Consider the following 12,305-nt stretch of genomic DNA (forward strand, 5'->3'; position numbering starts at 1 on the left):
GCTGTGGAGTAAAAAGAGGCAGTTACACTCGGCTCCCCTCGTATTTCACGCTTGACTTTAAATATTCGTGAAGGGAACATAGATCTTTGGTTTTAACGGGATGTAGCTCAAAGGTCAGCCCTTCAGAACAGATCATTTCAGTCTCAGGGCACCAATTTTAACCTCCAGAGATGAGACCGCATTTGAGGCAGCCAGAGCTTGGTGTTCAAGAAAATCCATCAGTGATAAATCAGATCACAATTAAGTTTTTTTGTTATTACTTGTTGAGTGTCCACCGTGGGTGGGTCTTAGAAATATGAAATGATTGTGGGTTTTATTGTTTGATTTTGAGAAGTAACTAGTCACCTTTTCCACATGAGGGGGATACTCCTAAAGAAGGGTAGATCTACCTAGTCCCCTTTTGAATTCATGAGTTTTGTTTTCTGTATGATAAAGTGTATACAGTAAAATGTATCGTTTAAAACAACCATGTGTTCCCGTGTCCCCCCCCACACACCCCCACGCACCCCCATCCAAATAGTTCAATTTTGTCTCTGGACAGGGAGGAAGATTCTGTTTATGAAAGTGCCCGGCACATGGTAGGACGTGGTAGGGGGCAAGTCGGTGCCCGTGAATCTTCATTTCCCTGCATGGCCTGCTTCCCGAGAGGGACTGGTGGCCAGGTGCTGTTCATCCAGGTCAAGATGGAGAGAATGCACTTTTGTCATTTCTGCAGGCATGTAGCAAACCCAGCCGGGTCTCAGGTATTCCAGATATGAGCGATGTGCCGATTGCGCAAGGCTGGAAGCATTGCTCACCCAGAGATACAGAGGCCTGCCTGCCCCGAGCCCTTTGTTCTCCTGGTTGAAAGCAGTTAATTAGCAACTGTCTCCATAGCAACTACCTCATAGTCCAAAAACATTGTCTAGTTTTTCAGTTTAGCTTATCACACTGTTTACCTGAAGGGCTTTTCACGGCTCGGAGTCTCATTTGAGTTGGCGGTGTGCCCGTTGGAGAAGTGAATTGTCAAGACAGAAAAAACACCATGGTAGCCAGAAGCCGGGGGGCGCCTTCTCCCTAACATGACCCATGCAGGCTCTGGGTTCCGTGAAGACAGGAGTTGCGAGGGCCTAGCATTTTCACCTGTGTTTTTTGGTTTGCCAGAAAGCTGCCATTCTCTCCACCAGGCCCTGAATGAGGCGGATTTCCGCCCCCCCCCCCCCCCCCCCTTTCCCCGGGAGGCTCTCTGAGCTTTCATATTCCCTGTCTACGGCCTGTGTCTGTTATTAGTCATCTCGAAACCCTCGGTGCTCTGTGCACATTCGAGGAAATTTCACTTCCCTGAGGGTCTTGGTATTTCTGAAGGTCCTTGGATGAAGGATTATGAGGAGGCCTGTGAATTAGTCAGGGAGGCTTTGTTTTTAGTCATGATGAGGAAGGCCTTCTCCTTACCTGTGGCTTGAAGTCGATCGTGTGTGAGCAAAAGAGGACTTCACGTGGCTCGCCGGTAAATAGGAAGGGGAGCTCTGGCTTTTCGTAAGCTGGGCCACAGAGATAATAATCGTCATGGCTTTTGTTGATTGAATGCCACTGTGCTGGGACTTGGTGGAGCTTCAGCTCACATCCGCAAAGGGAAGGTGGGAGGCGGGTAGGGAGAAAGATCCCGCTTTCTGAATGCCTGCTGTGTGTCCCTGTCACGGAGGCAGGTCTTTCACAGAGTGGGGTCCCCTGGACCCCTCACAGCAATCCTGCAGACTACGTTCACTCTCACTGTGCTGAACACTGGAGACACCAGTGTTCTGAGGAGCCGTTGCCTGTTCAGGATTGTGGAATGCCCGCCCAGGTCTGTTGGTATACAGGACACAAGCTCTTGCCTCCGAGGCAAGCGGCATTATGGATGCGGGGCCTTCTGACTCAGGATTTGGTGGTGAGGCTTTGCCCATAGCTGGTGAAAGGCTCGGTTAGGAGGTGTGAGTGACACATGGCAGTTTTCTTGCAAACTCTTGCCCGAGGGGGGTGGTTACGATATGGCGGTGTATGTGTGTACTCAGATGCCTAAGTTATGTCCAGAAAAATCACGAAGCCCGGGCCTTCTGTGAGGTCTTCTCAGGTCCAGTGATAAAGTAGTGGAATTTTATCTTTAGGCACATGCACCAGAGCCCAGGTACCTAAGGAAATGTCTCTCTCTTCAAAGTATTAATCTGGAAAGACTGTGCCTTTTGACGTTTCCATTCTTCACACCTGAAAGAGGTCTTAAAAAGGGACCTCCATGGGAGAAAGTGCTTTCCAAGCTTGCAGCATATGACCTTGAATTCTGTTCAACAGAGCATTGTTGGGCACTTAGCTCCTATCACTGTGGGCTGAAGAGTGTGGCGTTTCTCTTGTGGTCATCACTTGGACCTAGCATGGATTCACTAAGAACGGCTCCTACCAGGTAGTTTCTTTCATAGCAAAGCTAATAGAGCAGAAAACTGCAGTTGATGTAGAGGATAAATAAGGCAGTTTATCTGATTTTTAGTGATGTCTACTCTGTCGAAAATAGACCTGTCCTGTGTGCTCCATGCAAGGGCTCTGATTCTAAAGTGCCGTTGGTTTAACACCTAAGGCTAATGAGCAGGTGGTAACATGGGAGATCATTTCCTGGCTGTTGCCACCATATCTCGTGTCCCAGCTGACATCTGTACGGCGGCCTGGTGGAGATGACATGAAGCTTGGAGAGGGTGAGCATGCTTGGTGTGGGCCTGAAAAAGTCTGCCCTTGCCGGAAAGTGAATCCATCTAAGAAAGAGGATATTTTAGAGGAGAGAAGGTACCCAGAAGTCCCAGCGTGGACAGTAAACATGTGACTTGGCAGTATTACGTGGGTTTTGTTGACTGTGAGATTACAGTTAAGTTCAAAAAAGTGGCCTCTGCGGAAGTGAATGTTGTCTCGGGCTCTGTTGATCGAAGAGAAGGGGATGCTCACCATATTCGATGATGCTTGGAGTCGGGTGTTCTGCTTTCTTCCTGTTTTCCCCCCTTCCCTCCCTCCGCCCCTCCTTCCTGTGTACTCTGTGCAAGGCACCTTTCCATGTGCTGGGACTACAAGGGTGGACACAAAGAAAGCTGCCTTTAAAGGGAACGTAAACATTGTGGAGCTCGTACAGAGAATGATGAAGAGAATAGAAAATCACACGGTACACAGAATCATCGAAGGGATTGGGGGTGTTTGGTCCAGCTTCGAAAAGACTCTCAGAGATATGAGACTTGTTTTCAAATATGTGAAAGATGCTCATGGGTCAAGAGGAAGCAGTTTTGTCCTGTAGACCCTAATTATAATGGAGGCAGTCAAATACTATTTTCTAATTGTCCTACCAACATGGACTTAGGCTTCTGTTCCAGGTAACAGGGAGAAGTATTCAAGCAGGGGTCAAATGACCATTTGGTGGTTTGCTGTGCAGATCAAATGATAAAGTGAGTCTCCTTTAAAATTTCTAGTCGCACAACTATGGTCGGAGAGCAGGCCTGTTATCTGCATGGAAGGCAGATGCTCGCAGTGGAGGAAGATGGGTGTCACATTTAAGATGACTTTTTTTTTTTTTTATTGCTTATTTATCTCTTTTGGTTTAACCAACTGAGCCACCCAGGCTCCCCCATTTATCTCTTTTGGGAGACAGCTGAGGATGATCAATTGAGAGACATTAGGACATTTGTAACTATAGTTTATGAGATGGGCACTTTTCATTGCAGGAGGATCCTTTTCTTCAGAATTCTAGCACAGGCCCAGTTCACGATAATTGTTACGTCATCATTATATACTGCGGGGGTCTTCATTCCTTTCTGAGCCCAGAAGTAAGGATCGTGTAACATATATCCTGGCCATTTAAAAAGGCTTACAAAATAAAAAAGGGGGGGGGGGTGCCAGGTGGCTCAGTCGGTTAAGCGTCCGACTTCAGCTCAGGTCATGATCTCACAGTCCGTGAGTTCGAGCCCCGTGTCGGGCTCTGTGCTGACAGCTCAGAGCCTGGAGCCTGCTTCGGATTCTGCGCCTCCCTCTCTCTCTGCCCCTCCCCTGCTCATGCTCTGTCTCTCTCTGTCTCAAAAATAAATAAAAACATTAAAAAAAATTTAAAAGGCATTACAGTGATTATATAAAACAACCTTTTATGTAGAACCATTCAAGTTGAGGTCTTAGGTCTCTCCGTATTGAATTTATTTCTTGTGTCTTCAAAATGCTTGTCCCTAAAGACGGTACAGATTTCCATGCACGGGACACAGAACAGTGGTCTTTTTGCTCTTGATAATTATTTACCATAGTTTTAAGACAACCCGGGGAGTTTTAGAAATTGAGACAATTTCTGCAAAATCAGGCATTGAGTGATCGGATGAAGATAAGGAGTTTCAGAAACTTGTTGAATCATTGATTCACCCTGTACCACCCAAAAAATTGATCTAGTTAAATTGAGTTAGTTTCACAGCTCTGTTTGGTGTGCCTCTGGGTTGATTAGATAGTTTTAGGGAGTTTTTTATATTCTTTCACTAGGAGTTCTGCTGACCGGTTTTTAATACCTGAATTGACAGGCTGGCTTATAAATTTCGAGGGTCTGTGTGAACTTCTCCTTAGTCTGTTTACAGTGGTAGCACTGTTGTGTTTGAATGTGACCCGACCTGCCCCTAATATTCATGGAACCTGAAGCAAGAGTAGAAGTGGAAGCTCCTATATACCATATGTCTCAATCTTTAAAAGTTTTAAACCAACAAATTATTTTCTCATCTCCTACTCTGATAAATGTACCTTCATAATAACCCAGAACCAGAAAGTTGGGGACCTGTCCCCTTTTGCATCCCACCCCTGGATATGTGGGTTCCCCAGCTGGCATAGGCAAACTCTCCTCCACTCACCACTCCCTTCAACAGCTGGTCACTCCTTGCCCCTGAGGGTACACATACTAGGGACACAAGTGTCCTTTTGAGGCCAGATTCGGGGAACTGGTCTGTGAAGGCCCTCGATGCAGACTGGGGACGTTGGTCTGGGAGTTCTGAAGCCAGAGGTTCTTGCTCCCTGGTCTAAAAGGTAAGGGGATCCCTGAGCAGGCTGTCCCCTGACCTTCAAAGACTTTACCTGGAGAGGAAGAGTATGGTTGAGAGAGGACCGGAGTGGGGCCTTTGAGGCCTACAGTTCCAGTTGGGTGCTGTGGCCTGTGTCTAAGGACAGTATTGAATGCGGATAAAAACATGACCAATTTCTAACTGACTTTCAAGCTTCTGAGCTTGAAACTGAGTTATTTCAACTGAGTAGTTGGGTTGGCCTAAGTAACGTTTGCCATTTAACCTTATAAATGATCTAAAGATCATAGTATGAGAGTTGAGTGAAAAATAGGTGAGCTCATCAGGTCGGGTTTGAATTCTATCATATTTTTTAGTTTATAGATATGGGGACCTGTACTGTGAAATCCCTGCGACTGTGAAATCACCTATAAGAATTGCAGGTTATGCCGAACAATCCAAATGAATTGGTAGGTTGGCTCCCATCGGCAAAATCTTGAGGCTGTTTGGGGCAAAAAATTACAAAATGTAATTAGTAATAAATAATTTGCTTTTCTGGGGAAGCAAATTGCGTTACGGGTTTTTTCTCCCCCTGATAATGTGTTTATTTTTTAATCTCTTAATACTTTCTATTGGTAGCACACCTGATGATTTTTAAGGCATTTTGACCCTTACAGTAGTCATGCATAGCAGATAGGATTATTTTATAGACACTAATCCAGGCTCAGAGGGGTCTGATTTGATCACAGTCTCACCTGGGGCCCAAGTTTATAGTTGCAGTCTTTTTTTGTTTGTTTGTTTTGTTCTTGGTATTTATTTATTCATTTTAAATTTAAATCCCAGTTAGTTCACATATAATGTAATGATGATTTCAGGAATAGAATTTAGTGATTCGTCATTTACGTATAATACCCAGTGCTCATCACAAGTGCCCTCCTTAATGCCCCTCACCCCTTTAGCCCTTCCCCCAACCCAGCACCCCGCCAGCAACCATCAATTTGTTCTCTGTATTTAAATCTCTTATGGTTTGCCTCCCTCTCTGTTTTTATATTATTTTTGCTTCCCTTCCCTTATGATCATCTGTTTTGTTCCACACTTGGGTGAAATCATGATATCTGTCTTTCTCTGACTGACTTATTTTGCTTAGCATAATACACTCTAGTTCCATCCACGTTGTTGCAAATGGCAAGATTTCATTCTTTTCGATGGCTGAGTAATAGCCCATTGTGTGTATATACCACATCTTTATCCATTCAGCAGTCAATGGACATTGCATTTTTTCCATACTTTTTGGGTATTGTCGATAGTGCTGCTATAAACATTGGGGTACATGCGCCCCTTCGAATCAGCACTCCTGTATCCTTTGAATAAATACCTAGTAGGCATTGCAGGTTGTTTTAAAGAATGAGGTTAAAACACTGAACCTAACAGCACAGATAAAAAGGGTATGCCAGTTTTCACAAAAAAATTCTCAAATGTGAAAGCTCTCTTTTTTTTTCTTCATAAATTTATTTGGAAGCAGTAATGTTGGCAGGCACATTGACTTGGGTAGAATAAAATAATTTTTTATCTTAGTTTTTCAAGGAAAGTGAAGCTGGTCAACCTTCAGTGTCCACACAGTTCAGTTTCTGCTCGGAACACAGTCTTTATGAAGACTAATTCTTCACAGGATACATGAAAATGTCTCCTTAACCTTAAACCTCAAAATGGTTGAAGACATTACTATGGTTCGGTGTGGTTGGATGGGTTCTTCTTCTTGGTTCTGCCATTTCTTGGCTATACCTGTGTGACATTGAGCAAGTTCTTTAACCTGTCTCCGAATTTTAGTTTTCTCATTCTGTAAAATGGGTTGAATAATAGCACTTGTGTTATAAGGTGGCTGTAGGGACTAGAAAATACAGGTATAAGAGCTTACTTAGCACATAGCAAACTAGTAACAGTAGTCAGTTCACAGAATAATAAATGGAAACTGATCATCATTAGCTCACTTGTGTGAGGAAGGTTTAAGGGTTTACGTAAAGGCGACATTTTATGGTACAAGAACCTGGGGGGGCCTGGGTGGCTGAGTTGGTTGGGCATCTGATTTAGGCTCAGGTTATGATCTCATGGTTTGTGAGTTCAGGCCCCACATTAGGCTCTCTGCTGTCAGCGCACACAGCCCACTTCGGGTCCTCTCCCCCCACCCCACCCCCACCCCCACCCTTCCTCCACTTCCACGATCTGTCTCTCAAAAATGAATAATCATTAAAAAAAAAAGAAAAAGAAGAACCTTTCCACGAGGACCTATGAAAATTACAAAGGGCTGCAAGGAAAATCCCAATGCGGATAATTTGCCTTCTCCTGGAATTTACCTGTTCAGGTGACATAAGTGATGCTTTGAAGCGCCGGAAGTGACCAGCGCTGGATAGGTGCTCAGGGCTCAGTGGTTCCTTTGGGTGCTCCGTCCCTGCCTCCTGTCCTTGAGAGCAGACTGTGGTCCTCACCCATCCCCAAAGAGTCCTGAGTTGCCAGAGCCCTTGATGTGATTGAATGCTTATCCACAATGTGGTTTTGAAGGATGCGATTTTTCCTCTTTGAGTATGAAGCGGAAGAGGATGGAGAAACAACTGGAAGTTTCTTTTTTCTAAGTGAATACAATGCACAGCCTCAGGAAACCGGGGGAAAGGATGAGAAGGAGAATTATTTTTGTTTCTAAATGCCCTATTCATCCCACTTCCCAAGTAACTTGTAGCTATCATTATTTTTAGTGATTTATGCTTAGTAAATCGTCTCGCTCAGGAATAATCAAATACTGGCCTCAGACATCGTCAGGGAGATTGCAGAGCATAGCAGGCACATACAGTAGGGCCTAGAGGGTTCCAGTTTGGAACTGGACATGGGATGAGGCAGCGGACCGCTAACCCTCCTGTGTCCTCAGGTTAGAGAAAACCCTCTGCTTCATTCTCGGGCTCCACCTTCGGCCACCAGGAACTCAGCTGTACCTTGTGATCTCCCAAGCCCTGCACCCGACAGGTCGGCGGTGTTGTTATGGAAATGCTCCTGAGGCATGAAGGAGTCTTCTTTAGACCCACGATAAAAGGGAAAAATAAAGAAAAGAAAAAACTCCTCTGTTAATCCTAAGTAACTGCTACCAGGTGAAGGCTTTTTAGAAGTGAAGGAGCTTGGGAACTTAGGGACAAATGTATGGAAGCTGGAACATTTTCTCTGTTGGGGTTTAAGCCTGGGAAAATGGCCAGTTTGAACTTAGAGACATTTTCCTGTTTTCTCAAACTAGGGGTGTGCTGGGAGAACTCTGGGCTCGTTGCCCACAGGAGAGCTGAGGAAGCTTTTGTCTTGACCTCTCTGGCTGAGACACATTTTCCTCCCTCTCTCCACGTCCCTCTGCGTCTTTTGAGTGTCTTTGTAGGGTCGCGATGTCTAGTGACTGAAGGCTCTGTGCTTTCTGGTCTGACCAGGAACTGTGCTGTACCTCCCTGGGTCTGGCAATGTCACCAGCAGTGGGTTGATGCCCAGTGCTCTGTCCTACATGCTGATGAGTACAGTAGATAACGTGACTGCAGTATTGTGATTTATAAGGAAAATATATATTTGGTCATGCAGCTGACCAAATATATGTTTTCTTGTATGTCTTTGGTCTCCATCCACAACTCCTGACTCACAGCTCCCCAAACCTGTGGAATTTCCTGTTGAGAGTGACAAAGTTGTCTCTCTTTATGTTAATGAAATGACTTTTGGGCCCCAAGTAAGGATGGGTGGCTGCTGATTGCCAGGAGAACCAACCATGTGATTAGAGGGTTGGAACTTTCAGTCCCATCCCATCCCGATTCCTCCCCACTCCCAGCCTCTGGGGAGAGATGAGGGTCTAGAGGTTGAATCCGTCTTTATTGGCCAATGATTTAATTAATACTGCCTGTGTAATGAGAAGCCTCCATAAAGACCCAAAGGATCGGGTTCCAAGAGCTTCCAGACTGGTGAACATGTGGAGATTTGGGGAATATGGTGCCTTCTGAGAAGGCGCACCCTTTCTCCATGCCTTGCCCTGTGCCTCCCTTCCATCTAGCTGTTCCTGGGTTTTATCCTTTGTAATAAAAATAAATAAGCTAGTAAGTAAGGTGTTTCTCTGAGTTCTGTGAGCTGCTGTAGAAGATTAATCAAATCTGAGGACGGGTTATGGGAACCTCTCATTTATAGCCAGTTGGTCAGAAGCACAGGTAACCACCTGGGCATGTGATTGGCATCTGAAATGGGGAGAGGGGTCAGCTTTGGGGACTGAACCCTTGACCTGTGGAATCTGACGCTATCTCCGAGTAGACAAGTGTCAGGATTGAGTTGAATTCTTTGGCACGCTGCTGGTGTCCACGAATTGTTTGTTGGTGGGGTGGGAACTCCCTGTGAACATTGGAATTTGGGTGCGGGAACCCACTTCGTCATCTTGGAGGTTTCTCATGAAGTTCTTCCCAGAGCTTTTGGTCAGAGAGGTCTCAGATAGTTCTGTGTCCCTGGCCCTGAGAGACATTTCTTCAGGCTACGGATTCTTCCTTACCCAGTGGCTGCTTGCTGTTAATAATTCTTTCCCTGGACTGGTGAGATGGTTGCTTTCATCTCTGCCTGTGACGCTGGGAGTCATTGGCACAGAGGTGGCCTGGGGCTACTTAAGCGCTCCTCAAGAGGCTTATAGAGGACATTTTGGAAGCCTTCTCAGCATCCATTCTGCTCTTCTTACCAAAAGCACACAGGCTAGCCTTCCCCTGTGTCCTTGTTTTTTTCTTTAGTGTTTATTTGTTTTTGACAGAAAGAGAGAGAGAGAGAGAGAAAGGGAACACGAGCAGGGGAGGGGCAGAGAGAGAGAGGGAGAGGGAATCCCAAGCAGGCTTTGTGCTGTCAGCGCAAAGCCTGACGTGGGGCTCGATCTCATGAACCATGAGATCAAGACCTGAGCTGAAATCATGAGTCAGATGCTTAACCAACAGAGCCACCCAGATGTGCCCCCCTCCTTGGTTTTTTTATATCATTTGGGAGGGGTTGACCTCACTCACAACTACATAGGTGGGCCATGATTGACATAAGCCAAACAAACAGCTTCTGTCCATGGGCAACTAGTTACCCAGTCAGAGCCAGTGAAATAGATGAGATTTTTTTCTTGACTTCTGAAAAAGTAAATCTTTTTTTTCGCCATAGATTTTGGTTGAGTATCTCGCATTCTATGGATGGTGTGTGAGGACATGAGGTCTGTAACTATGGTAGCATTTTTCTTTCTAAGGAACCTATGCATGTACTAGACTGGTTGGAACCAGTAGCTAACCTAGTAGGGGAGAGCTTTGTGATGATGTCATCTGAGCTGCTGGAACAAGACTTCTTAGTTAAAAGAACCACTAATCCCCCTTCCTCTGTTCTTTGCTTAAAAGCCAGTTTTAATTGTTTCTTGGAATGTGGTAACCTGATACGAAGACTCTTCCTGATGAGAATTTGGTGAAGAATTTCCAACAAGATCTTTCCAAGTCCTTATCATGAGTGGGCATCAGCCACGGCAGGTGTATTCAGGGCATAACTCCGACCTCATGCCGCTGGGGGGGTGGGGGGGGGGGAGATGTCAAGGCCAGAGATAACTGTCTGTGATTCTGGAGAGAGCCAGAGGTGGGACCCAGAGGCCCAGGGAAGTGCTGAGGAAGAGTGGGTTGGAAGAGAGCCGTGGGAAGGTTTGGACTGGTAGTAGGGAGTGGCCTTGTTCCAGTGGCATCTACCGAAGATCTCAGGGTGGATATATGTCATTAATTTGCCAAAATCCATAAAATGTCCAACAGCAAGAGTGAACCCTAATGTAAACTATGGACTTTGCATAATAATGATGTATCTGTGTAGATTCATTAATTGTAGCCAGTGTCACTCTGGTGGGGGGTGTTGGTAATGGGGGAGGCTATGCATGTGTGGGGGCAGAGAGTACATAGGTAAACTCTGTACCTTCTACTCAGGATTGCTGTGAACCTGAAACTTCTCTACAAAATAAAGTCTATTTGTCTATTTTTTTTTTTTTTAGTTTTAATGTTTATTTTTGAGAGACAGATACAGAGTGTAAGCGGGAAAGGGGCAGAGAGAGAGGGAGACACAGAATCCGAAGCGGGCTCCAGGCTCCAAGCTGTCAGCACAGAGCCCGATGCGGGGCTCGAACCTACCAGCCGCGAGATCATGACCCGAGCCGAAGTCAAATGCTTCACCGACTGAGCCACCCAGGCGTCCCTAAAATAAAGTCTGTTTTTAAAATAAAGTTCCCAGGATGGAGGTGTTGGTCCTCAGTTGTCACAGCCCGTGTGTGTGTGTGTGTGTGTGTGTGTGTGTGTGTGTGTGTGTGTGTGTGGTGGGGAGGGGATGGAGAGGTCCAATTTCTGTCCTGTTTGCAGAGTCTGATTGTTATAGATGTATTTCTCCCAAAGAGATCTCTACTTTTTCTTTCTTTCTTTTCTTTTTTTTTTTTTTTTTTTTTGTTGCTTTGTGAAGCTCTTGCCTCTATGCTGAGAAGAGCCCCTCACAGCTCATCTTGGGGTGTGACAGTGACACACACCTGTGATTGGATAGACCTCACGCTCAGCAGTGATACACCGGCCAGAGCTAACCACAGGGCCGGGGCCGTGCTCACAAATACTCTCTTATGATGCACACGGGCTTTTGGGCTTGTGGCTTTGGCCTGGTGGTTGTGGACGGAGAAAATTGCTTCCTGGGTTTACAGGGAAGGTAGGGGGATGGCCCTCTTGTCACCACTTACGCAGTGAGGGCTGCCTGGTGTGGGCACAGGAGGACGGATGTGAGGGACAGGCAGGATTTCAGGGCTTTGCAGCGAGGTGGCTGCGTGGACAGGGTAGAAGAGGACATCCTCATGCAGGGATAACCCCTCCCTGCTGTTCTGTTGACATTAGAACCCGAAAAAGGTGGGAGTGAAAAGAACACTTACCGTCTGTTGGTCCTGGGAAGACGGAATGATTGAAGGTATTTGCCTCTATCCTGGGGGAGTCTCAGCCTCTTACAGACAACAGATCTGTAAGAAATGTGGTCAGGGTTAATAGAGGGACAGATGCACGTTGGCATAAGTGTTTAAAAAACGAAAAAGTTGTATTTATTTATTTATTTATTGTTTAATGTTTATTTTTGAGAGAGACCGAGCATGAATGGGGGAGGGGCGGGGGTGGGACACAGAATCCAAAGCAGGCTCCAGGCTCCGAGCTTTCTGCACAGAGCCCAAGGCAGGGCTCGAACCCTCGAACTGTGAGATCATGACCTGAGCCGAAGTCGAACGCTTAACCGACTGAACCA

General features: G+C 45.9%; 1 protein-coding gene and 1 long non-coding RNA gene across 10 annotated transcripts in view; one reads left to right on the plus strand and one right to left on the minus strand.

Annotated features, from left to right (window-relative positions):
• LOC122201456 overlaps positions 1 to 2,051 on the minus strand; it is a 38,740-nt gene extending 36,689 nt beyond the window's left edge. The window contains exon 1 of the long non-coding RNA XR_006194175.1: positions 1,432 to 2,051. This is a non-coding gene — a long non-coding RNA (uncharacterized LOC122201456). The remainder of the gene's footprint in view (positions 1 to 1,431) is intronic.
• TEAD1 (TEA domain transcription factor 1) overlaps positions 1 to 12,305 on the plus strand; it is a 259,819-nt gene that overhangs the window by 124,267 nt on the left and 123,247 nt on the right. The window lies entirely within an intron of this gene.

This window comes from Panthera leo, chromosome D1 (assembly GCF_018350215.1).
Source record: "Panthera leo isolate Ple1 chromosome D1, P.leo_Ple1_pat1.1, whole genome shotgun sequence".
NCBI classification, from domain to species: domain Eukaryota; kingdom Metazoa; phylum Chordata; class Mammalia; order Carnivora; family Felidae; genus Panthera; species Panthera leo.